Genomic DNA, 25,536 nt, shown 5'->3' with positions numbered 1-25,536 from the left:
AGCCCTGCCCTGGCAACCCCAGTGTTGGGGTCCCTGGGGCACCTCTGCCCTGCCCCAGAGGGGTCTCGGGCCCTGCAGGGAGCAGCACGTCCTGTGAGATGCTGCTGGGCACTGAGCATCAGCTGCCACCAAGTGGCCCTGCCTGAGCCACAGGTGTCACCTGCAGGGGCATTGGCATGGCAGAGCTGGCCTGGCTGAGCACAGGTAGGTGTCCCTTGGGCTCTTTGGTATTGTGGAGGTGGCATCAAACCCTGCAGGTGACACCAAACCCTACAGGTGGCACCAAGCCCTGCAGGTGACACCAAGCTATGCAGGTGGCACTAAACTCTGCAGGTGACAGCAAAGCTTGTCAGTAAATTCAGTGACTGCCACTGAGAAAACGATGCATTTGCTGCTGCAACAACCAGTTCCCAAATTAAATTCCTGGCTGGGCATGGTGGAGATCTCCTGGCTGCCCCAGGATGAGGCTCCCAGTGGAGAAATGATGATGAGATGCAATTAGATTAATTAACTATTTAGAGGAAGGACTGAAGGAGGTGAGCAGGAAGGATGAGCTCTTGTCTATGGAGCTGTAAATCCCAGCTGGGGATGGGGGGTCTGGACCCTGCTCTGCACAAGCAGCTCAGGTTGCCCCTGAGCAAAATTCCAAAATTCCATCCTGTCCCACCTTTAATGGAGAAAAGAAAGCTGGGACAGGATGGAATTTGGCTCTGGGAAGTTATTGTACTTGCAGGGTTCCCCGTGGCAGGAAGGAATAATGAATCTGACTACATGTTCTCAGAATGCTAATTAATTATTTTTAAGATATATAGTATAGTATAGTATAGTATAGTATAGTATAGTATAGTATAGTATAGTATAGTATAGTATAGTATTGTATTATATTGTATTATACTGTATTATCATATCATGCTATGCTAAATAATACAGAAAGGATACAGGCAGAGGGCTAAAAAGATAATAATGAAAACTCGTGACTCTCTCCAGAGTCTCAACACAGCTTGGTCCAAATTCGTGAAAGAATGAAAACAACTCACAGCAGAACTCAATGAACAATCACCTGTGGGTAAACCATCTCCAAACACATCCCACATAAGCAAAACACAGGAGAAGCAAATGAGATAAGAATTGTTTTGCTTTTATCTCTGAAGCTTCCGAGCTTCCCAGGAGAAAACTGCTGGGTAAAGGGATTTTTCCAGAAAATATGACAGTGACACAGGAAGCGGTGCTTATCACCAGCCAGGGTCTCTGTACAAATCACAAACAGGAAGGAACTGCTGGGAACGTGCCTTGAGCTGTTTTATTTTCCAGCATCAGTGTCATTACATGGTAATGACAATGGGAAGATGCCAGCAGCTCACACCCCAGGCAGCAGACTAAGAACTTAATGGTACAGCTCACTTTAAAAGTTTCTTAACCAATCACACAAAGCAAAAGCACATTGACAGTAGTTCCATCCAATCACTATAAGCACTTGTACCTTTAGTTAAAACAGTGCTTCCTTATTTTGAAGACAATACCAGCTTGTAAGCCTTAAAACACAATACACAGAGCTCCTTTATTATTCTTCAAACTTCCTAATATCTTGCTAGATAAACTTTTCTGTAGCTTAGAGAGTTATTCTAGACAGGCGTTAATACACAGGCCATTGTCATATTTGCACTTGCTTTTATTAAGTTTTAAATAATTTTTCTGCTGACTTATCTCATGGCTGCTGCTTAGCTCTAATCACAGCTCTGCTGTCTCTGAGGCCTGCCTTTTGCAGCTTGCCCAAAACCCTCTGATTTAATGCATCTCTCTGGCCTCCCTCCTGCATCCCTCCCTCATTCCTGCATTCTCCTCTCTCCCCCATGCTCTGTCCCTGTGACACCCCTGCCCCATCCCATGGCCCTGCCACATTCCCTGCAGTGCCCAGGGCCTTTCCTGGCTCCTGGGGCAGCTCTGGCAATGCTCCCCATGCTCTGGGAGGGATGTCCTGCTGCTGTGGTGCTGCCAGGGTCATCCCAGAGCCTGTGTGCTCCTGGGCCCGTTGGAACAGGGCAGGAATTGGGCAGTCCTATCCCAGTGTCCCTGCAGGGCTGGGGCAGCACAATTCCCTGGGGCAGGAGCACATCCCTGGGCTTGGGATCCTCCATGGGATCCACTGGGACTGGGTGTGTCCCCAAGGGCTCTGTGACATCACCTGGGTCACGGTGAGGTCATGGCAGCCCTGCCCTGGCAACCCCAGTGTTGGGGTCCCTGGGGCACCTCTGCCCTGCCCCAGAGGGGTCTCGGGCCCTGCAGGGAGCAGCACGTCCTGTGAGATGCTGCTGGGCACTGAGCATCAGCTGCCACCAAGTGGCCCTGCCTGAGCCACAGGTGTCACCTGCAGGGGCATTGGCATGGCTGAGCTGGCCTGGCTGAGCACAGGTAGGTGTCCCTTGGGCTCTTTGGTATTGTGGAGGTGGCATCAAACCCTGCAGGTGACACCAAGCCATGGAGGTGACACCAGGCCATGGAGGGAGCACCAAACCATGCAGGGGACAGCAAATCCTGCAGGTGACACCAAGCCATGCAGGTGGCACCAAACCCTGCAGATGACAGCAAAGCTTGTCAGTAAATTCAGTGACTGCCACTGACAAAACGATGCATTTGCTGCTGCAACAACCAGTTCCCAAATTAAATTCCTGGCTGGGCATGGTGGAGATCTCCTGGCTGCCCCAGGATGAGGCTCCCAGTGGAGAAATGATGATGAGGTGCAATTAGATTAATTAACTATTTAGAGGAAGGACTGAGGGAGGTGAGCAGGAAGGATGAGCTCTTGTCTATGGAGCTGTAAATCCCAGCTGGGGATGGGGGGTCTGGACCCTGCTCTGCACAAGCAGCTCAGGTTGCCCCTGAGCAAAATTCCAAAATTCCATCCTGTCCCACCTTTAATGGAGAAAAGAAAGCTGGGACAGGATGGAATTTGGCTCTGGGAAGTTATTGTACTTGCAGGGTTCCCCGTGGCAGGAAGGAATAATGAATCTGACTACATGTTCTCAGAATGCTAATGAATTATTTTTAAGATATATAGTATAGTATAGTATAGTATAGTATAGTATAGTATAGTATAGTATAGTATAGTATTGTATAGTATAGTATAGTATTGTATTATATTGTATTATACTGTATTATCATATCATGCTATGCTAAATAATACGAAAGGATACAGGCAGAGGGCTAAAAAGATAATAATGAAAACTCGTGACTCTCCAGAGTCTCAACACAGCTTGGTCCAAATTCGTGAAAGAATAAAAACAACTCACACCAGAACCCAATGAACAATCACCTGTGGGTAAACCATCTCCAAACACATCCCACATGAGCAAAACACAGGAGAAGCAAATGAGATAAGAATTGTTTTGCTTTTATCTCTGAAGCTTCCGAGCTTCCCAGGAGAAAACTGCTGGGTAAAGGGATTTTTCCAGAAAATATGACAGTGACACAGGAAGCGGTGCTTATCACCAGCCAGGGTCTCTGTACAAATCACAAACAGGAAGGAACTGCTGGGAACGTGCCTTGAGCTGTTTTATTTTCCAGCATCAGTGTCATTACATGGTAATGGCAATGGGAAGATGCCAGCAGCTCACATCCCAGACAGCAGACCAAGAACTTAATGGTACAACTCACTTTATAAGTTTCTTAACCAATCACACAAAGCAAAAGCACATTGACAGTATTTCTATCTGTAGAGTATTTATTCTATAATGACAGCAGTTCTATCCAACCACTATAAGCACAGGTACCTTGGGTTAAACAATGCTTGCTTATTTCAAATTCAACACCTGCTTGTAAGCCTTAAAACACAAAGCCCAGAGCTCCATTATTAAGCTTCAAAATTCCTAATATCTGGCTAGATAAACTTTTCTGTAGCTTAGGGAGTTATACCAGACAAGTGTTAATACACAGGCCATTGTTATATTTGTCCTTACTTTAGTACTTTTTATATAATTTTTCTGCTGACCAATCTCATGGCTGCTGCTTAGCTCTAATCACAGCTCTGCTGTCTCTGAGGCCTGCCTTTTGCAGCTTTCCCAAAACCCTCTGATTTTATGCATCTCTCTGGCCGCCCTCCTGCATCCCTCCCTCATTCCTGCAGCCTCTGTTGTGTCCCCTGCTCTGTCCCTGTGACACCCCTGCCCCATCCCATGGCCCTGCCACATTCCCTGCAGTGCCCAGGGCCTTTCCTGGCTCCTGGGGCAGCTCTGGCAATGCTCCCCATGCTCTGGGAGGGATGTCCTGCTGCTGTGGTGCTGCCAGGGTCATCCCAGAGCCTGTGTGCTCCTGGGCCCCTTGGAACAGGGCAGGAATTGGGCAGCCCTATCCCAGTGTCCCTGCAGGGCTGGGGCAGCACAATTCCCTGGGGCAGGAGCACATCCCTGGGCTTGGGATCCTCCATGGGATCCACTGGGACTGGGTGTGTCCCCAAGGGCTCTGTGACATCACCTGGGTCACGGTGAGGTCATGGCAGCCCTGCCCTGGCAACCCCAGTGTTGGGGTCCCTGGGGCACCTCTGCCCTGCCCCAGAGGGGCCTCGGGCCCTGCAGGGAGCAGCACGTCCTGTGAGATGCTGCTGGGCACTGAGCATCAGCTGCCACCAAGTGGCCCTGCCTGAGCCACAGGTGTCACCTGCAGGGGCATTGGCATGGCTGAGCTGGCCTGGCTGAGCACAGGTAGGTGTCCCTTGGGCTCTTTGGTATTGTGGAGGTGGCATCAAACCCTGCAGGTGACACCAAGCCATGGAGGTGACACCAGGCCATGGAGGTAGCACCAAACCATGCAGGGGACAGCAAAGCTTGTCAGTAAATTCAGTGACTGCCACTGACAAAACGATGCATTTGCTGCTGCAACAACCAGTTCCCAAATTAAATTCCTGGCTGGGCATGGTGGAGATCTCCTGGCTGCCCCAGGATGAGGCTCCCAGTGGAGAAATGATGATGAGATGCAATTAGATTAATTAACTATTTAGAGGAAGGACTGAGGGAGGTGAGCAGGAAGGATGAGCTCTTGTCTATGGAGCTGTAAATCCCAGCTGGGGATGGGGGGTCTGGACCCTGCTCTGCACAAGCAGCTCAGGTTGCCCCTGAGCAAAATTCCAAAATTCCATCCTGTCCCACCTTTAATGGAGAAAAGAAAGCTGGGACAGGATGGAATTTGGCTCTGGGAAGTTATTGTACTTGCAGGGTTCCCCGTGGCAGGAAGGAATAATGAATCTGACTACATGTTCTCAGAGTGCTAATTAATTATTTTTAAGATATATATTATAGTATAGTATAGTATAGTATAGTATAGTATAGTATAGTATAGTATAGTATTGTATTATATTGTATTATACTGTATTATCATATCATGCTATGCTAAATAATACGAATGGATACAGGCAGAGGGCTAAAAAGATAATAATGAAAACTCGTGACTCTCCAGAGTCTCAACACAGCTTGGTCCAAATTCGTGAAAGAATGAAAACAACTCACAGCAGAACTCAATGAACAATCACCTGTGGGTAAACCATCTCCAAACACATCCCACATGAGCAAAACACAGGAGAAGCAAATGAGATAAGAATTGTTTTGCTTTTATCTCTGAAGCTTCCGAGCTTCCCAGGAGAAAACTGCTGGGTAAAGGGATTTTTCCAGAAAATATGACAGTGACACAGGAAGCGGTGCTTATCACCAGCCAGGGTCTCTGTACAAATCACAAACAGGAAGGAACTGCTGGGAACGTGCCTTGAGCTGTTTTATTTTCCAGCATCAGTCTCATTCCATGGTAATGACAATGGGAAGATGCCAGCAGCTCACACCCCAGGCAGCAGACCAAGAACTTAATGGAACAGCTCACTTTAAAAGTTTCTTAACCAATCACACAAAGCAAAAGCACATTGACAGAAGTTCCATCCAATCACTATAAGCACTTGTACCTTTAGTTAAAACAGTGCTTGCTTATTTTGAAGACAATATCAGCTTGTGAGCCTTAAATCACAATGCACAGAGCTCCGTTATTATTCTTCAAACTTCCTAATATCTTACTAGATAAACTTTTCTGTAGCTTAGAGAGTTATTCTAGACAAGTGTTAATACACAGGCCATTGCTTTTTTTACTTTTTAAATAATTTTCCTGCTGACTTATCTCATGGCTGCTGCTTAGCTCTAATCACAGCTCTGCTGTCTCTGAGGCCTGCCTTTTGCAGCTTGCCCAAAACCCTCTGATTTTATGCATCTCTCTGGCCTCCCTCCTGCATCCCTCCCTCATTCCTGCATTCTCCTCTCTCCCCCGTGCTCTGTCCCTGTGACACCCCTGCCCCATCCCATGGCCCTGCCACATTCCCTGCAGTGCCCAGGGCCTTTCCTGGCTCCTGGGGCAGCTCTGGCAATGCTCCCCATGCTCTGGGAGGGATGTCCTGCTGCTGTGGTGCTGCCAGGGTCATCCCAGAGCCTGTGTGCTCCTGGGCCCGTTGGAACAGGGCAGGAATTGGGCAGCTCTATCCCAGTGTCCCTGCAGGGCTGGGGCAGCACAATTCCCTGGGGCAGGAGCACATCCCTGGGCTTGGGATCCTCCATGGGATCCACTGGGACTGGGTGTGTCCCCAAGGGCTCTGTGACATCACCTGGGTCACGGTGAGGTCATGGCAGCCCTGCCCTGGCAACCCCAGTGTTGGGGTCCCTGGGGCACCTCTGCCCTGCCCCAGAGGGGCCTCGGGCCCTGCAGGGAGCAGCACGTCCTGTGAGATGCTGCTGGGCACTGAGCATCAGCTGCCACCAAGTGGCCCTGCCTGAGCCACAGGTGTCACCTGCAGGGGCATTGGCATGGCTGAGCTGGCCTGGCTGAGCACAGGTAGGTGTCCCTTGGGCTCTTTGGTATTGTGGAGGTGGCATCAAACCCTGCAGGTGACACCAAACCCTACAGGTGGCACCAAGCCCTGCAGGTGATACCAAGCTATGCAGGTGGCACTAAACTCTGCAGGTGACAGCAAAGCTTGTCAGTAAATTCAGTGACTGCCACTGACAAAATGATACATTTGCTGCTACAACAACCAGTTCACAAATTAAATTCCTGGCTGGGCATGGTGGAGATCTCCTGGCTGCCCCAGGATGAGGCTCCCAGTGGAGAAATGATGATGAGGTGCAATTAGATTAATTAACTATTTAGAGGAAGGACTGAGGGAGGTGAGCAGGAAGGATGAGCTCTTGTCTATGGAGCTGTAAATCCCAGCTGGGGATGGGGGGTCTGGACCCTGCTCTGCACAAGCAGCTCAGGTTGCCCCTGAGCAAAATTCCAAAATTCCATCCTGTCCCACCTTTAATGGAGAAAAGAAAGCTGGGACAGGATGGAATTTGGCTCTGGGAAGTTATTGTACTTGCAGGGTTCCCCGTGGCAGGAAGGAATAATGAATCTGACTACATGTTCTCAGAATGCTAATTAATTATTTTTAAGATATATAGTATAGTATAGTATAGTATAGTATAATATAGTATAGTATAGTATAGTATAGTATTGTATTATATTGTATTATACTGTATTATCATATCATGCTATGCTAAATAATACGAAAGGATACAGGCAGAGGGCTAAAAAGCTAATAATGAAAACACGTGACTCTCCAGAGTCTCAACACAGCTTGGTCCAAATTCGTGAAAGAATGAAAACAACTCACACCAGAACCCAATGAACAATCACCTGTGGGTAAACCATCTCCAAACACATCCCACATGAGCAAAACACAGGAGAAGCAAATGAGATAAGAATTGTTTTGCTTTTATCTCTGAAGCTTCCGAGCTTCCCAGGAGAAAACTGCTGGGTAAAGGGATTTTTCCAGAAAATATGACAGTGACACAGGAAGCGGTGCTTATCACCAGCCAGGGTCTCTGTACAAATCACAAACAGGAAGGAACTGCTGGGAACGTGCCTTGAGCTGTTTTATTTTCCAGCATCAGTGTCATTACATGGTAATGGCAATGGGAAGATGCCAGCAGCTCACATCCCAGACAGCAGACCAAGAACTTAATGGTACAACTCACTTTCTAAGTTTCTTAACCAATCACACAAAGCAAAAGCACATTGACAGTATTTCTATCTGTAGAGTATTTATTCTATAATGACAGCAGTTCTATCCAACCACTATAAGCACAGGTACCTTGGGTTAAACAATGCTTGCTTATTTCAAATTCAACACCTGCTTGTAAGCCTTAAAACACAAAGCCCAGAGCTCCATTATTAAGCTTCAAACTTCCTAATATCTGGCTAGATAAACTTTTCTGTAGCTTAGGGAGTTATACCAGACAAGTGTTAATACACAGGCCATTGTCATATTTTTCCTTACTTTAGTACTTTTTATATCATTTTTCTGCTGACCAATCTCATGGCTGCTGCTTAGCTCTAATCACAGCTCTGCTGTCTCTGAGGCCTGCCTTTTGCAGCTTTCCCAAAACCCTCTGATTTTATGCATCTCTCTGGCCTCCCTCCTGCATCCCTCCCTCATTCCTGCATTCTCCTCTCTCCCCCGTGCTCTGTCCCTGTGACACCCCTGCCCCATCCCATGGCCCTGCCACATTCCCTGCAGTGCCCAGGGCCTTTCCTGGCTCCTGGGGCAGCTCTGGCAATGCTCCCCATGCTCTGGGAGGGATGTCCTGCTGCTGTGGTGCTGCCAGGGTCATCCCAGAGCCTGTGAGCTCCTGGGCCCGTTGGAACAGGGCAGGAATTGGGCAGTCCTATCCCAGTGTCCCTGCAGGGCTGGGGCAGCACAATTCCCTGGGGCAGGAGCACATCCCTGGGCTTGGGATCCTCCATGGGATCCACTGGGACTGGGTGTGTCCCCAAGGGCTCTGTGACATCACCTGGGTCACGGTGAGGTCATGGCAGCCCTGCCCTGGCAACCCCAGTGTTGGGGTCCCTGGGGCACCTCTGCCCTGCCCCAGAGGGGTCTCGGGCCCTGCAGGGAGCAGCACGTCCTGTGAGATGCTGCTGGGCACTGAGCATCAGCTGCCACCAAGTGGCCCTGCCTGAGCCACAGGTGTCACCTGCAGGGGCATTGGCATGGCTGAGCTGGCCTGGCTGAGCACAGGTAGGTGTCCCTTGGGCTCTTTGGTATTGTGGAGGTGGCATCAAACCCTGCAGGTGACACCAAGCCATGGAGGTGACACCAGGCCATGGAGGTAGCACCAAACCATGCAGGGGACAGCAAACCTTGCACGTGACACCAAGCCATGGTGGTAACAACAAACCCTGCAAGTGACACCAAGGCATGCAGGTGGCACTAAACTCTGCAGGTGCCAGCAAAGCTTGTCAGTAAATTCAGTGACTGCCACTGACAAAATGATGCATTTGCTGCTACAACAACCAGTTCACAAATTAAATTCCTGGCTGGGCATGGTGGAGATCTCCTGGCTGCCCCAGGATGAGGCTCCCAGTGGAGAAATGATGATGAGGTGCAATTAGATTAATTAACTATTTGTAGGAAGGACTGAGGGAGGTGAGCAGGAAGGATGAGCTCTTGTCTATGGAGCTGTAAATCCCAGCTGGGGATGGGGGGTCTGGACCCTGCTCTGCACAAGCAGCTCAGGTTGCCCCTGAGCAAAATTCCAAAATTCCATCCTGTCCCACCTTTAATGGAGAAAAGAAAGCTGGGACAGGATGGAATTTGGCTCTGGGAAGTTATTGTACTTGCAGGGTTCCCCGTGGCAGGAAGGAATAATGAATCTGACTACATGTTCTCAGAATGCTAATTAATTATTTTTAAGATATATATTATAGTATAGTATAGTATAGTATAGTATAGTATAGTATAGTATAGTATAGTATAGTATAGTATTGTATTATATTGTATTATACTGTATTATCATATCATGCTATGCTAAATAATACGAAAGGATACAGGCAGAGGGCTAAAAAGATAATAATGAAAACTCGTGACTCTCCCGAGTCTCAACACAGCTTGGTCCAAATTCGTGAAAGAATGAAAACAACTCACACCAGAACCCAATCAACAATCACCTGTGGGTAAACCATCTCCAAACACATCCCACATAAGCAAAACACAGGAGAAGCAAATGAGATAAGAATTGTTTTGCTTTTATCTCTGAAGCTTCCAAGCTTCCCAGGAGAAAACTGCTGGGTAAAGGGATTTTTCCAGAAAATATGACAGTGACACAGGAAGCGGTGCTTATCACCAGCCAGGGTCTCTGTACAAATCACAAACAGGAAGGAACTGCTGGGAACGTGCCTTGAGCTGTTTTATTTTCCAGCATCAGTGTCATTACATGGTAATGACAATGGGAAGATGCCAGCAGCTCACACCCCAGACAGCAGACCAAGAACTTAATGTTACAACTCACTTTATAAGTTTCTTAACCAATCACACAAAGCAAAAGCACATTGACAGTATTTCTATCTGTAGAGTATTTATTCTATAATGACAGCAGTTCTATCCAACCACTATAAGCACAGGTACCTTGGGTTAAACAATGCTTGCTTATTTCAAATTCAACACCTGCTTGTAAGCCTTCAAACACAAAGCCCAGAGCTCCATTATTAAGCTTCAAACTTCCTAATATCTGGCTAGATAAACTTTTCTGTAGCTTAGGGAGTTATACCAGACAAGTGTTAATACACAGGCCATTGTTATATTTGTCCTTACTTTAGTACTTTTTATATAATTTTTCTGCTGACCAATCTCATGGCTGCTGCTTAGCTCTAATCACAGCTCTGCTGTCTCTGAGGCCTGCCTTTTGCAGCTTTCCCAAAACCCTCTGATTTAATGCATCCCTCTGGCCTCCCTCCTGCATCCCTCCCTCATTCCTGCAGCCTCTGTTGTGTCCCCTGCTCTGTCCCTGTGACACCCCTGCCCCATCCCATGGCCCTGCCGCATTCCCTGCAGTGCCCAGGGCCTTTCCTGGCTCCTGGGGCAGCTCTGGCAATGCTCCCCATGCTCTGGGAGGGATGTCCTGCTGCTGTGGTGCTGCCAGGGTCATCCCAGAGCCTGTGAGCTCCTGGGCCCATTGGAACAGGGCAGGAATTGGGCAGCCCTATCCCAGTGTCCCTGCAGGGCTGGGGCAGCACAATTCCCTGGGGCAGGAGCACATCCCTGGGCTTGGGATCCTCCATGGGATCCACTGGGACTGGGTGTGTCCCCAAGGGCTCTGTGACATCACCTGGGTCACGGTGAGGTCATGGCAGCCCTGCCCTGGCAACCCCAGTGTTGGGGTCCCTGGGGCACCTCTGCCCTGCCCCAGAGGGGTCTCGGGCCCTGCAGGGAGCAGCACGTCCTGTGAGATGCTGCTGGGCACTGAGCATCAGCTGCCACCAAGTGGCCCTGCCTGAGCCACAGGTGTCACCTGCAGGGGCATTGGCATGGCTGAGCTGGCCTGGCTGAGCACAGGTAGGTGTCCCTTGGGCTCTTTGGTATGGTGGAGGTGGCATCAAACCCTGCAGGTGACACCAAGCCATGGAGGTGACACCAGGCCATTCAGGTGTCACCAAGCTCTGCATGTGACACCAGGCCATGCAGGTGACACTGAACCCTGCAGGTGACGCCAAACCCTGCAGGTGATACCAAAGCATGCCAGTAAATTCAGTTGTTTTATTTGTCCTTACTTTTCTACTTTTCAAATAATTTTTCTGCTGAGCTATCTCATGGCTGCTGCTTAGCTCTAATCACAGTTCTGCTGTCTCTGAGGCCTGCCTTTTGCAGCTTTCCCAAAACCCTCTGATTTTGTGGATTTCCTCAGTGCTGGGTTGTTGCTGAGAGCAGGAGGTGGCAGAGGGCTCTGAGTGTGTGACTCCCTGAAGGGCACAGGGCACTGCTCTCCCAGCACAAGGCAGCTTCTCATCCTATGTTGGCTTCACTCGTGGCTTTTTGGGAGTGCCAGACTCCCCAGGGGAAAGGGAAACCGGGGGAAGGAAACTGAGGCACAGCAGGGACATTCAGCTGAAAATCCAGGGCTGCCAAGGCAGGAGCTGCTGCTCTGATGGCACAAAGCTTTGCCAGGGCTTGGCATAGAGCTCAGGGAAAGGAATATGAGGAGAAGACTTTTGTAATTTGGGGGGGTTTTTTCATTTTTTTCAGTTCATTTATTGAACTGAAAATTTACTGCCCAGGCTGTCCAGGGAACGGTGCCAAGGCTGCCAGAGCTCCAGGAGCTCCCAGGGGTGCTCAGGGTGGGATTGTTGGGGTGGCTGGGCAGGGACAGGGGCTGCACTGATCATCCCTGAGGGTCCCTTCCAGGATTTTATGATTCTCATTATTTTTTCATAAAACCTTCCAGGATTTTGTGTTTCTCATGATTTTCTCATGAAACCTTCCAGGATTCTATGTTTCTCATGTTTTTCTCATAAAATCTTCCAGGATTTTGTGATTCTCATAGAACCTTCCAGGATTTTGTGATTCTCATAAAATCTTCCTGGATTTTGTGATTCTCATAGACCCTTCCAGGATTTTGTGATTCTCATGATTTTCTCATAAAATCTTCCAGGATTTTGTGATTCTCATAGAACCTTCTAGGATTTTGTGATTCTCATGATTTTCTCATAAAATCTTCCTGTATTTTGTGATTCTCATGATTTTCTCATAAAACTTTCCAGGTTTTTTATGATTCTCAGCCCTTGTTGGTCACTCAGCTTTTCCTGGGAGCTGGGAATTCCTTCCCCCTCCCAAAGTCCCTGTCTCAGGGTGGCAGCCACAGAGACACTGCAGAGGTGTTTTGCAAGAGCTCTGAGAGCTTTGAATCTATGTTTGCTGACATAATTGGCGCTCCAAGCCCTTTGTTGGAGCGAGCAAACAGATCCTAGTCCTCTGCAGGGAGCCCTAAGCTGGGGCTGAACTGGTTGGACCTGCCCTGGAGGAGCTTTGGTTTGAAAGCAAAACCCGCTTTGGTTGCGTGGAAACATTGCCTGCAGTGGGAGGATTTAATGACTAATCGTGGGTTTTGTTAACTGTAATTGAATGCTTTCACTTTCAGGGAGTTCATTTAATGATAGGATCAAATAATTGCAGGGAAACAGCCCTGAGTCTTGTGCTCCATGGAAATTGGGGCATGAATTGGGGGTTTTGGGGCAATTCTGTGTCGAACTCTAAGAACAGATCCTGTGCTGTGAAATGGGAGGTGAGGAGCAAAAACGTCTGGGATTTCTGCAGAGTTTCTGATTTGGGATGATAAAAATGCTGCTACAGAGGAAACACAACTTCATGGCAGTAAAACGTGGCATTTATTGAACTGAAATCAGCAGCAATCTCAAAAAACACAGCCTGGGCTGTGTCACACTCAGATTTAACAAGGTCTCTTTACATCATAATGTCATAATTATAAATAGATGAAATATTTCAATTAATTTAAAGTATTTACATTTTTCAAGCTCAGTAGTGAAAAAGCTAAAATCTAGGTGGGATTTCTAAGTCTACAACAGTCAGTCCCCGAAAATCTCTCAATTATTATAATTTCTTTCAGAAAACTGACATTAACACTGAAGGGCTTTGCAAACTGCAGCTCCTGGTAGTTTTATTTTCATTTGGTTGTGTAATATTTATATAAAATTTGTATTTCTATAAAACACTGCAGTGCTTAAAGAAAAATATTTTCCTCAGCACCTGCACTGTTGGCAGTTTCCTGGAGTATGAAAAGAATCATGGCAATAGTGCAAAGAGTTGTCTCAAGGCGAGAGAAAACGCTGAAATAATTTATAAAAGAAACATTTTCTAGGTTTTATAGCTATTTTTCCTTCATCAGTGGACGAAAAGGTCTGGGAAGAGCAAGCTGAGGTGTCAGTGAACCTTCCCTGTGCTGGGGTGGGGGAAGTACAACCCATAGAGGCCCTGCTGCACCTGGTACAGGTGGGACTTTCTCCTCAGGCAGGAGAGGACCTGGTGGAAAAAGAACAAAAATTAATGGGAAAAGAGCAAAAATTAATAGGGAAAAAGAATAAAAATTAATGGGGAAAAGAATAAAAATTAATGGGAAAAGGAACAAAAATTAATGGGAAAAAGAACAAAAAATTAGTGGGGAAGAGAACAAAATTAATGGAGGAGAGAAAAAATTAATGGGAAAAGACTGAAAATTAATGGGAAAAAGGAACAACAATTAATGGGGAAAAGACTGAAAATTAATGGGATAAAAAACAAAAATTAATGGGGAACGGAAAAAAAATTAGGGGAAACAGAACAAAAATTAATGGGATAAGGAACAAAATTAATGGGAAAAAGGACAAAAATTATTGGGAAAAAGGAACAAAAATTAATGGGGAAAAGCTCAAAAAATTAATGGGGAAAAATGTTGGGTTTGGAACCTGCCCATCCTGCAGGTGTTTGGACAGGGAAGAGGTTTAGGAAATGCTGCAGAGGATTCCCTGTTTCCACCTGTGGATTCCCCAATTCCTGCTCCTCCTCTTGGTGTTGGCCTCACCTTTGGGTTTGTGTTTTTTTCCCTCTGCAAAAACCCAGTGCCAGCCACGATCCTGCTGCTTTTCTAGAAGGAAAATTCTGCTTCATTTGCTAAAAATCTGCTCAGCTGAGCCTAAATTCCCTTCCCCATCCCCAGTGCTTGGAAGAGCTGGAAGGGAGTGAAGGATTTGGGGTGGTTTTTGCTGTTTCCAGGCACTGGGATCCTTGGGAATGGGTCTGATGTCCCTCCTGTGGCTCTGCAGGTGTCAAGGGACAGGTGGGACAGCAAAGGGGACACTCACCAGGAAGCACAACAAGAGGAGGAGGATGAAGCCCAGCAGGGTGAAAAGGCAGATGAGGATGATGGCCCAGAACTGAAGCTCTGAAAAGGGGAAAGAAAAGGAGCATGTCAGGTTTAGAGACTCTTCCATGTGGGATTGTGAGAGGGAGATCTCACCCTGGCAAAATTCACTCTGTTGGTCAGGGAAAATTACAGAAATTTGGGGAAATGGAGTGAGGGTTCAGGGATCCACGACCTTAAATCCACTGTAGGGAGCAGAACGCCCCAGCTGATCCAGGGATGTTCAGATTGACAAAGTTCTGCTTTAACTGCTTCTGGACTCTTTTGGGGACAGGGACAGGGCTCAGGGTGTCAGCAACAGCTGTGGTTGTTTTATCAGAGTGTTTGTGGTGCATGGGAAAGGAGCAGTTCAGAGTATTTTTCTTCTCTCTCCTGTTTGCTGTTAGTTCTGGGGTTGTAGCTAAGCTAAACCCTATCTGGTCTGGTCATTTTTAGAAATACTGCAGTTTTCAAAATTTATTGGTGCCAGAGTTTTCAAACAGTTCCCAAACTGCTGCTTCTGCCTGTCCTTCAATTCCATTCCCATCAGGCTGGTGGCACCTGCTGTTTGCTACCAAAAGCCTCGGATTTTTGGTTTTTCCATGGGTTTAGTCCCATTCCAAGATATCTGATGCTAATTTATTACAGCTTAAGTATTTATCAGGGTTTAATTATTTATTAGAGCTCAAGTATTTAGTGGCTGTTAGGTCAATCCTTGCCAAAAAAAAACAACAAAAAACCACCTACCAGATCTTTTGGACTCTGCTTCATCTGTCTTGAGTGGAGAGTAACCTGGAAATGAGGAGTGGGACAGATGAGGAATGCAACTCTGATTTAAGCTGATTTAAACAAAATTAGGAAGAATTCCCCAAAATGTCCCTCCAGGAGCTCTCACCTTCCACCACCAGACTCTGCTCCTCCAGCTCATAGCTGGAGCCCAGCCTGGTGAAGCCCTGGGTCAGGAGTTTCAGCTCCTCAAACACCTCCTGCTCCTGTAAAGTCCCTGAGAGGGGATCCAGGGTGAACGTGCAGGTTGAGGCAACCTCTGTGTGTCCTTTGCCATGGACAGGCCTGGAGGGTGACAGCAGAGAGGAGAGAAAATGGAACAGAGCTGAGCAGAGCAGGGAGAGGGATTGGGAGCCTCAGGTCTGCAGATGTTTTATTGGGATGGGATCACTTTTAGCAGCTTGCTCTGGGTGAAATCCATCCACTGATTTAACCCCCAGCAGGGCATTTTTAAGAGGTAAATCAGCTCTATTTCTAAGAGGAAAATCAACTCTATTTCTAATAGTTAAATCAGCTCTATTTCCAAAAGTTAAGTTTAATTTTGAACAACAAAAAGTTAAATCTGCTTTGTTCCTCCAGAGAGGAGGACCCTCACCCTAGCTGGAGGACCCTCACACAGTCAGGTTTTGTCCTCAGGCTGGTCAGTTGTGTGGTCAGTGCTGTGTGTCAGTGGAATTTGAGCTTATTTGAACACGTTAAATGAGAGAATGAACGTGTTTGCTCTACCCTGGGGTTGTTCATGCATGAAAACAGCTCTGCAAGAACCGAAACAAAACCAGCTCTGTTTGGACAGAAACCTTTTGTGGTAAAGGCAAAAAGTGACTGAGAATGAAGTGACTTCCACGTGTCACTGGGGGCACAGGGGTTGGCAGGGAGGGGTGGACACCCTAAATGTCTTCCTGAGCTGCTCTTTTGGGGTTTCAAAAAGCACTGGACATACCCAAAGCTCTCCACAGTGCAGCCAACAAATTGGTCCTTCAGGCGGCTGCTCCTGAACACCTTGAGCTGATGGGGAGAAACAAAACAGTTGAGGAAAGCTGAGTTAATTTATCACATCCTTTGGACAGTGAGCTTAAGCTATTGCTGATCATTTCACCTCTTTCTCAATCTTCTCTTTGTTCTCCTGGTACATCTGGGAGCTGGAGTCCTGCAGCTCAGGCGAGTAGGGAAGGTTGGTGATTCGGAAATTTAATCCGAATTTTTCTCTGCCAGACTCCAGGGGTGTCTTGTGAGTTGCTGCCTCAACTGAGAGTTCCAAGGCTGCGAATGGAGAGGAAAATTAAATTCTAGCAGAGTGAAACTGAAGCTTTCCTACCAAGCAGCACTGAGCTGCAGCTTTTTAGCTCTAAGTCTTAGATTGGCATAACTTGAGTTTCACTGGGGTCTGACAGGAAACTCCAAATGTTCCGGGCCATTCATTTCTTTGGGATGCTGCACATTGGGAAAAAAAGCTGAAGGTCTGTTTAGCCCTAGATGATTGAAGTTGTGGTGAGCAGTTCACACTGAATTTTCTGATTTTTTAATTTTTACTTTTTTTTCTGATTTTTACTTAAAACACCTTAATTTTGAATGACAATTTAATTTTGAACACCTTAATATTGAAGGATATCTTAATACTGAATAACCTCTTAAGCCACCGATGACGAGAGGACTGAATGTCTGAATGGCCTAACTCAAAGCCCAGCGATCCAACTTAATAACAGATTTATTTTTGCTCTGACAGAGAAGAATTTGGGAGGTTCTGAGTGTGCTATGGGAAAGTGAGCTGTCCATGGGAAGGGATTTGATCCACGTACTGTCCACTGAGAATTCCTGCAGTCGGTAGCTGCTGCCCAGCCACAGCCCCGTGGTGTTGGAGGTCCTGTCCTGGAAAGTCCTTTCAACCACAGCCCTGCTGATCTTGGGGTCAGGCTGGAAGAAGCACTGGCAGTCCACCACTATGGATCCAGGCCTGTGGGCAGAGGGACAGAGATAAATAGGATGGGCAGGAAGCTCCTTGTGGCAAGGATTTTCCTGAAGGGTTCTTGCTGTTCTCAAGGTTGAGTGGTTTAAAGTAACGTGGTGTGTGATGGTGGTGTCAGGGGTCTTTGGATGAGGGAAGAGATAAGGATTTGATTAAATATTTCAGAAGGCTTATTATTTTATGATATATATTACATTAAAACTATACTAAATTAATGGAAGAAAAGGTTCTCAGAAGGCTAGCTAAGAATAGAAAGGAAAGAATGATACCAAAGGTTTGTGGCTTGGACATTGTGTCCAAGCCATCTGGGCTGTGATTGGCCATTAATTCCAAACAACCACATGAGACCAATCCCAGATCCACCTGTTGCATTCCACAGTAGCAGATAATCAATGTTTACATTTTATTCCTGAGGCCTCTCAGCTTCTCAGGAGGAAAAAATCCTAAGGAAAGGATTTTCATAAAATGATATCTGCGACAGTGGTGGAATGGGCTGGTTGGGGCTTTTCCTTTGGATGGCAACAAGAATTAAATTTTTACCTCTTCTCCGGACAAATTTAGGTTGTTTTGTATGAATGCAATGAAAGAGCAGCACTTTTAGGTTTTTTAAAGCTTTCATTGTGTTGGAGAGTCCCTTGTCCAAGCCTCATTCCATCCTGAGCAGGGCACCCCAACTCGCTTTTAAAATCTAGTGGAGTTCAGGTTGAAAGGAGTGCAGAGGTCGCAGTAAAGGGATGGGGTCTGCAATTCCTGAGATACTCAGAGACCTGAGAGTGCCTTACAGAAACCCTGACTGAGAAACTCTAGTTCAAATAAATTCAAACTGACAAATTCTGGGAAGCCTGGAAATGCCTCCGTAGGGTATCAGTTTCCAATAGGAGAATGAAAGGGAGGAATTCCAGTGGGGCCACTGGCACTCAGCCATGGGGGAGCAGTGCCAGGGTGAAGCAATCTTTAAACAAAAATCAGATTTTATCGCAGACCTCAGCCTGGTGATCCTGCAGGTCAGGAACTGCTCCCTCAGGTCGCTCTGACGGTACAAGTGATTAATCTGAAATTAAAATATCACATTAAATATAAATGAATTTGGGCACTGTGCTGGAGGCTTAGGGCCAGCAAGAGAGATTTGAGCTCTGGGTTATTTTTTGCTGGTTGAATTCCATGGGGGTTGGATTTTACTTTGGAATAGGCACCTTCTGGTGGTGGGGTCTGAATTCCAGCCTGGCAAACATTCCTGCCTTAGGGATGTTTCCTTCCTGAAATTCCTAAAATTCCTTCCAGGATGCCAGTGTGGGAGAGCAGTGTCCTGAGTGACACCCCAGCCTCACAGACCCACAGCTCAAAGAGAGCAAAACCTACCCAATCAGGGCCTGATCAGGTTGATAAATTGGATTGGTGCTGAAGAGAATATGTTGGATTCTAGGAATGAATCATGGATGTGGTGAGCAGGGATTTGCCAGCAGGGATTGGCCTTGGATGCACTTTCTGGAGCTGGGAGTGAAATGCTGGGAGTGTGTTCATTTAACAGATCAGCTCTGGCATTTTGCAGTCCATGTCTTTGGCTGGAGAGAATTTCATAAGACCACATGGAATCATTGAATGGTTTGGGTTGGAAAGGACCTCAAAGATCCCCCGGTCCCAATCTCCTGCCATGGGCAGGGATCACACCCACCAGCTACAACTTAAAACCAAAGCTGAAAAAGTCCAATATTATCTTTCAGATTCCAGAAATTTTGCTTCCAAAATGATGATTTTTTAATTTTTTTTTTAATTCAGATGTAAATCTTTGGTAGTTGCTTCAAAAACTAACCAGCCAGACATATTCTCAAATATTTTCTTACCTTGTTGGTGATGCTTTCTACTGCTGCTCTGTATTCTGGAGACTGGGAGTCAGGGTTGGTGAGGCTTTCATTGACTATTCTAAAGCTCAGCCTATAGCCAAGTTTGGCTGGAGCCATGAGAGGCTTTTTGGTGGCAGCTGTGTCTGTGAGGGTGAAATCTAAATAAAAAGGGTACAGTTAATTTATTTTTACATCTGTTCCTATCATAAAAGCAATAAGATATGTAACAGTGAAATTCACCAGGAATTTGTCTGATTTAATGCATGGAAATGCTGCCAGCATGGCAATATCCTGTAGGATTGGTTTTGTCAAACTTAAATAAAACCAACAAACCAAAGGGTTTATCAGTGCTCAGGCCCCAGGGATGAGGAATGATCTCCAGGAGATCCCAAAATCCTGTAATTCCCATGGGTGCTTACCATCAACACACAGGCTGCTCCTGTCCAGGCTGTAGTGGCCCAGTTTGGTGACATTGTTTGTCATGGTGCTCAGCTCCTGGTAAAGCTTTTCTCTGTCAAACCTGGCCAGGCTAGCATTGTCCTTGTAGCTGCACACAGCATCCACTTTTGTGTCATCCCCGTGCCTTCCAGACCTGGGGACAAATGTCACACACGTTCTTTGGGACACTGCTCTGCTGGCAGAACTTCCTGAGGGGGTTTTTAGGGGAGACACCAAACCCTCAGAGCCAACGGGCTCCTGCATCCTTCACCAGGCTCTCCAGAATTGATGTGATGATGTTTAAATGCCAAAATGATTTTAAAATAAAATCTAAAATAAAATCTAGGTTGGACAGGGAGGTGTCACTGGCTGCTGTTTCCTCAGAACAGCCACGAATTGAAGGTGTGTGAGAGTGGGTAAAGAAATGGTTCATTGCAATTTCAGGAGTATTTTAGGTGGTTTATATTTAGGTGTTTTAGTATTTCAGACATTTTAGTATTCTTTCAGATATTTTTAGTGTCTGCAGGGAGGATTCAGAGGAGGGACCATGGTCTGCTGAGGAGCAAGGCAGAACAAGGCAGGAATTGATGCCCAGGAAGTTGATGAGCATGAGGAAGAACTTCTTCCTTGTGCAGTGACCAGGCACTGGGACAGATTGTCCAGAAAAGTTGTGGAATCTCCTCACTGGAGATATTCCTGAGCCAATCCATGTGCTCTGTGTGATGACCCTGCTGGAGCAGGGAGGTGGGACCAGGTGACCCATCAAACCTGACCCATCCTGTGAATCTGGAATTCCAGATCTTACCTGAATCTCATGGCTTTACATCCTGTGTAGGCAGAGCTTATGCTGCTCCTCTTGAAAAGAGGGTCAAGCTGTCAAAAAAAAAATTACAATTGAAAGCTGGGACTCACATCCTGAGTTTAAAGCAGGTGTATTTATGTCACCACCAAGACCCAAAAAGGGCACAAGCAGAGCCAGACTCACATAGTGGTTCATCACTTTCACTGTGGAAAGGAATCTGCGGGAATTTGGGGCTTCCAGATCTGCAGAGTAGCGGAGGTTGGTCAAGGTGAAGTTCAGAGTGAAATTCCTGGATGTTGGTTTTGGTGCAGCTGTGGTGCTCCGGGCTGTAATCAAAGGGGAGAAGGATTAGGAATTTCCTACCAAAAAAAAAAAAGCTGTTTTCACTTTCAAACATTCCTAATCCTAGCACACCTCAAGGCTACTATTTATCATTTTTATAATTTAGATAATGTAATGTAATATAATATAATATAATATAATATAATATAATATAATATAATATAATGTAATATATATGTAACTTTTATTATTTAGATAATCTCTTCCCCTCTGATTTTCTCAGGGCATTTCTCCTGTGAGAGCTCCCCTTGAAATGAATTTGGCAAAATGAATATGGCAAAATGAATTTGGCAAAATACTTACGGGATCTCTCATGGGGTTCGTTGTAACCTGGAAAGGAAATGCAAGAGAAAGAGTCATGTAAGAGAGCATCTACTTTGGGGAATGGAAGTGGAGAGGAGGTGATTAAAAGGATGACTTGGGAATGAATCATCAGAACCAGGCCCCAAGGGTGTGAATGTATTAAATAAACAAAGCTTAGGCAGAACAAGGGGCTTTGGAAGAGCAGGGCTATAATGAGAAAATGTGTGCCAACGTTTAATTAAACACTGTAGGACAGGAATAAGGTGAAATGTTCACAGGCAGGTGAATGATTGAGGTCAAGACTAAAATTAAGTTCACTCTTCAATGTAATAGAAAAATTAAAATCTTCAAAAATGTCAACGTGGAAAGATTTTAAATCTTACACAGAGAAATTATGCAGAAAACTCTCAACCTTCTCCTTAAGGTGACTTTTTTAACATGGAGGTGATCCCTGAGAGCTAAGGTGGTCCCAAACTGCTCCAGTGTCTGGAGGAGTGGGAAAATCAAACACTCACCATTGACATAGAGGCTCTTGTTGTCCAGGCTATAGATTCCCAGCTTGGTGATGCCATTTGTCATTCCCTTCAGCTCTTGGTAAACCTCAGCTGGGTTAAATTTGGGCACCTGGGAGCCCTTTCCATAGCTGCAGATGGTGTCCACTCCTGTGCTATCCCTGTTCTTTCCAGGCCTGAAGAATTTAATATCATTCTGTTAGCTATTAAAATATTTTGGGTGTGTTTGTTTATTTGTTTGTTTGTTTTGATGTGATAAAAAAACCCTCCAGATAAATCTGCCCACAGTTCTCAGAGAAGCTGCAGAAGTCACCAAGATATGGCCTTACAAAGAAAAAGGCTTTGTAAGATAAAGACCCTACAAAGTGGCTTCGAAGCTTTATTATAATGAAAGCAACTACTTGAAAAAGGAGAACAGTTATTAAAGTGTCAGTGAAATGTAAGGAAATTAATTTGCTGCAGTTCCAAGTGAATCTCTGTGGTTATTGCTCACCTGAATCCTGTCACTTTGCAGCCAGTGAAATGGGGGCCAATGCTGCTCTTCTGAAGCAGGGAGTCAGTCTGGCAAGGAAAAGTCTTTGTGAGTCTGGGAACCCCGAAATTCTGGGTGATTTCAGTGAAAAACAACAGAATTTTGGCTTACGTAGTGTTTCATGATTTTCTCAGCGGACCGGAACTTGCGGGAATTTGGTGTCTGCAGGTCTGTGGTGAACATGAGGTTCGTTATGGTGAAGTTCAGGGTGAAGTGCTCTGTGATTGCTCCTGGGCTTTGTGTGGTGGTTGATTTTAATGCTGCAAGAGAGAACAGAAATGACAATGATAAAATAAGCACAGGATCTTAATAAGACATTGCTGTTATTGGGTTTCTTAGAGAAAAAGCCCATGTGAACATGATCCCACCCTTCAGACATTTTGCAATGTTACAAACATTGCCAAATCAGCAGGAAAGAAAATCGATTTATGCCTTTAAGCAGCCTTAACCTGTATTTGGTTTTAAATATACTTACAGGATGGACTGTAAGGAGGTTCATTGTAACCTGAAAAACAAATGGAAAATTATTAGGAAAATATTACAAGAAAGTCTCAGCAGGAGTAAATACATGGGATTTTAGTACAAGATTGTGGTTCCTGAATTCAAGACTTTTAACTTGGTGACTGACAGGGTTTTGCCCTTTAATTTTTATTCTCTGTTTTGAGAAGTAAATTAAATCTTCATTTCTTCTGATTTCAAATTAGTCTGGGTCAACATTGAATGTTGGACTTGATCTCAGAGGTCTTCTCCAACCATAATGGTTTCATAATTCCAACACAGAACCCCAGAATGGTTTGAGACAGAAAGGATCTGAAACACCATCCAGTTCCACCACTCTGCTCTGGACAGGAACAACTTTAACTAGACCAGGATGCTCAGAGCTCCATCCCACAGGGTCTTAAACACCTCCAGGAATGGGGAATTCAAATTTCATTAGGAAAAATGCCTTGAAAAGGTCTCATTACCATTCACATAGAGGCTCTGGCTGTTGAGGCTGTAGGGTCCCAGCTTGGTGATGCCATTGGTCATTTTGCTCAGCTCATGGTAAACAGTTGTGCTGTTGAATTTGGGATCTGAAGGCTCATCCCTACAGCTGCACATGGCATCTACTCCTGTGTCATCCCTGTTCTTCGTGGACCTAGGAAATGAGCCATTGGTTTAGTTACTTTTGAGAAATCTATCTTAACTTCTAGTATACAAAGAGAGGGATGAGAAAAACCCCTCAGACATTGCTACCACGTAAGAAAATACCGGGAGATGAGTTAGATGCTGTGAAATGGAAATTTTAAGAAGCAGGGAATAGAGATTTTTCCCAGACATACTCTTACCTGAATGCCATTACTTTGCAGCCGATGTAAGCTGGGCCAATGCTGCTCCTTTGGAGTAAAGAATCAACCTGGAAATGGAATAGCAACATGGAAGTAAGAAAAATGTCCCGGTGAAGGTAAGAGATGAGAGATACTGACAGAACTGTGCCCCATCAGGGCATTGTTTGCAAGACTCACATAGTGGTACATGACTTTTTCTGTGGACTTGAATCTCCTGGAACTGGGTTTCTGCATGTCTGCAGTGAACTGGAGGTTGGTTATTGTGAAGTTCAGGGTGAAGTTCTTTACTGCTGGTGCCAGAGATTGGGTGCTTTGATCAGCAGCTGTAATGAGAAGGGAAAGTTATCGCTTGAAAATACAATTTATGTTCAACATCCCAAGAGGAAACACTCTAGGTAGAATTCCCAGATATTCTAGGTGGCTTCAAGGCTATATAAGCTGAGGCTCACTAATTCTCTTAGCACTGTTTTATTAACCAGCAGTGCTCTTGCTTGATTAATCCAACTTGCTCTTCTGGCTGTTGCTAATTAGCAAAACCTTCCTGCCCCTCAATTTCTCTTTAACAGTACTTACATAGTTCAGGCTGCACTTCATGATGACCTGTGGGGGGAACAAAAGGGACAGGAATTGAGTAAGTACCTTACAGTTAGGAAGGTTTGGCACACGCTAGAATACAGAACATGTCTGAGAGCTCATGTGTAAACATTTCCTAGGAAAGATTGATCTGGTGACTGTCCAGGCAAAAATGCAAATTACCCTGTTGGCAAGGTGCTGCTTCTCTTAGCAGTACACAGAATTCTCCCTTTATGAGGGATATTTAGAGGGAATTTACCGATTCCATAAATCCAGTTTAGAATCACAGAGTCGTTTGGGGTGGAAGGGAACTTAAAGGTCATCACGTTCCAACTGCACTGTCATGGCCAAGGAATCATTTAACTTCTACATAGAAAATTTATGCATAATTTTGTCAAGGAGTGATAAGTTGTAGTGCTGTTCCTTGACCTTGAGAGGTCAATCATTATTTTTTCCAAGAAGTTGGTAAATAGAATATTTAAAATTAGTGTAACAGAGAAAGTATACTTGAAAAAGGTTAATTTTACTATATTAAAAAAAAACGTAGAAGGAGGTAAAATTATAAATGTATTTAGAGTGTATGAGAAACTATAAATGTATGTAGAGCATATAAGAAACCCAGCAAAAAGAATGAGAGATACAACTGACTGAAAGAACAAAAAATACTCAAAAAAAAAATTACTTAGTGAATGAATATGGAAAGATAGGAAATAATTTAGGTATAGAAAATTAAGTATTTGAAAATTAAAGAAATCCAAAAGAATTGTCACCGTTGACATAGAGGCTGTCCTTGTCCAGGCTGTAGGGGCCCAGCTGGGTGATGCCTCTGGTCTTGTTGCTCACTTGGTGGTACAGCCCCACCCTGTCCAAAGGCGCAGCCCAGGGCTCCTTGCTGTAGGTGCACACGGCGTCCACCCGCATCTGGTCCCTGTCACTGCCCGGCCTGCAAAACACAGGGAGCTCCATGAGCACCCTCATCTGCACATTCATCATTCAGGGCTTAACCTGTGGATTGCCGTGGCCACCACTGCATGGGAATGGGACAGCCACCTTCCCAAAAATCTGTGTGTGTCTGGTGGGTTGAGACTGCTCTACAACCTCGCTAGTGGCTTGAGTCTTTTCTGGAGGAATAGGGCCTAAAAGGAGTTTACACTAATCTCAGGGTTGGGCCTTCACCATCGGAGGTGAGAGTCCATGTAATCAGGAGATTGTCTAAGAGAGAGGGTATCACAGAGAAGTTCCTGGGGCTGAAGTGCATTAGAGAGAAGATCTGGCTTCCATAAAAGAGGAGAACAAACACAAGTGTGACTGGTCCCTTTATGAGAGAGGTTCTTGCAAAGAGACACTGGGGTGGAACCCATACCTGAAGTCTGTTGTGTCACAACCATGG

This window comes from Ammospiza nelsoni, chromosome 27, assembly GCF_027579445.1.
Source record: "Ammospiza nelsoni isolate bAmmNel1 chromosome 27, bAmmNel1.pri, whole genome shotgun sequence".
Lineage (NCBI taxonomy): Eukaryota > Metazoa > Chordata > Aves > Passeriformes > Passerellidae > Ammospiza > Ammospiza nelsoni.
This window is presented reverse-complemented; position numbering follows the sequence as displayed.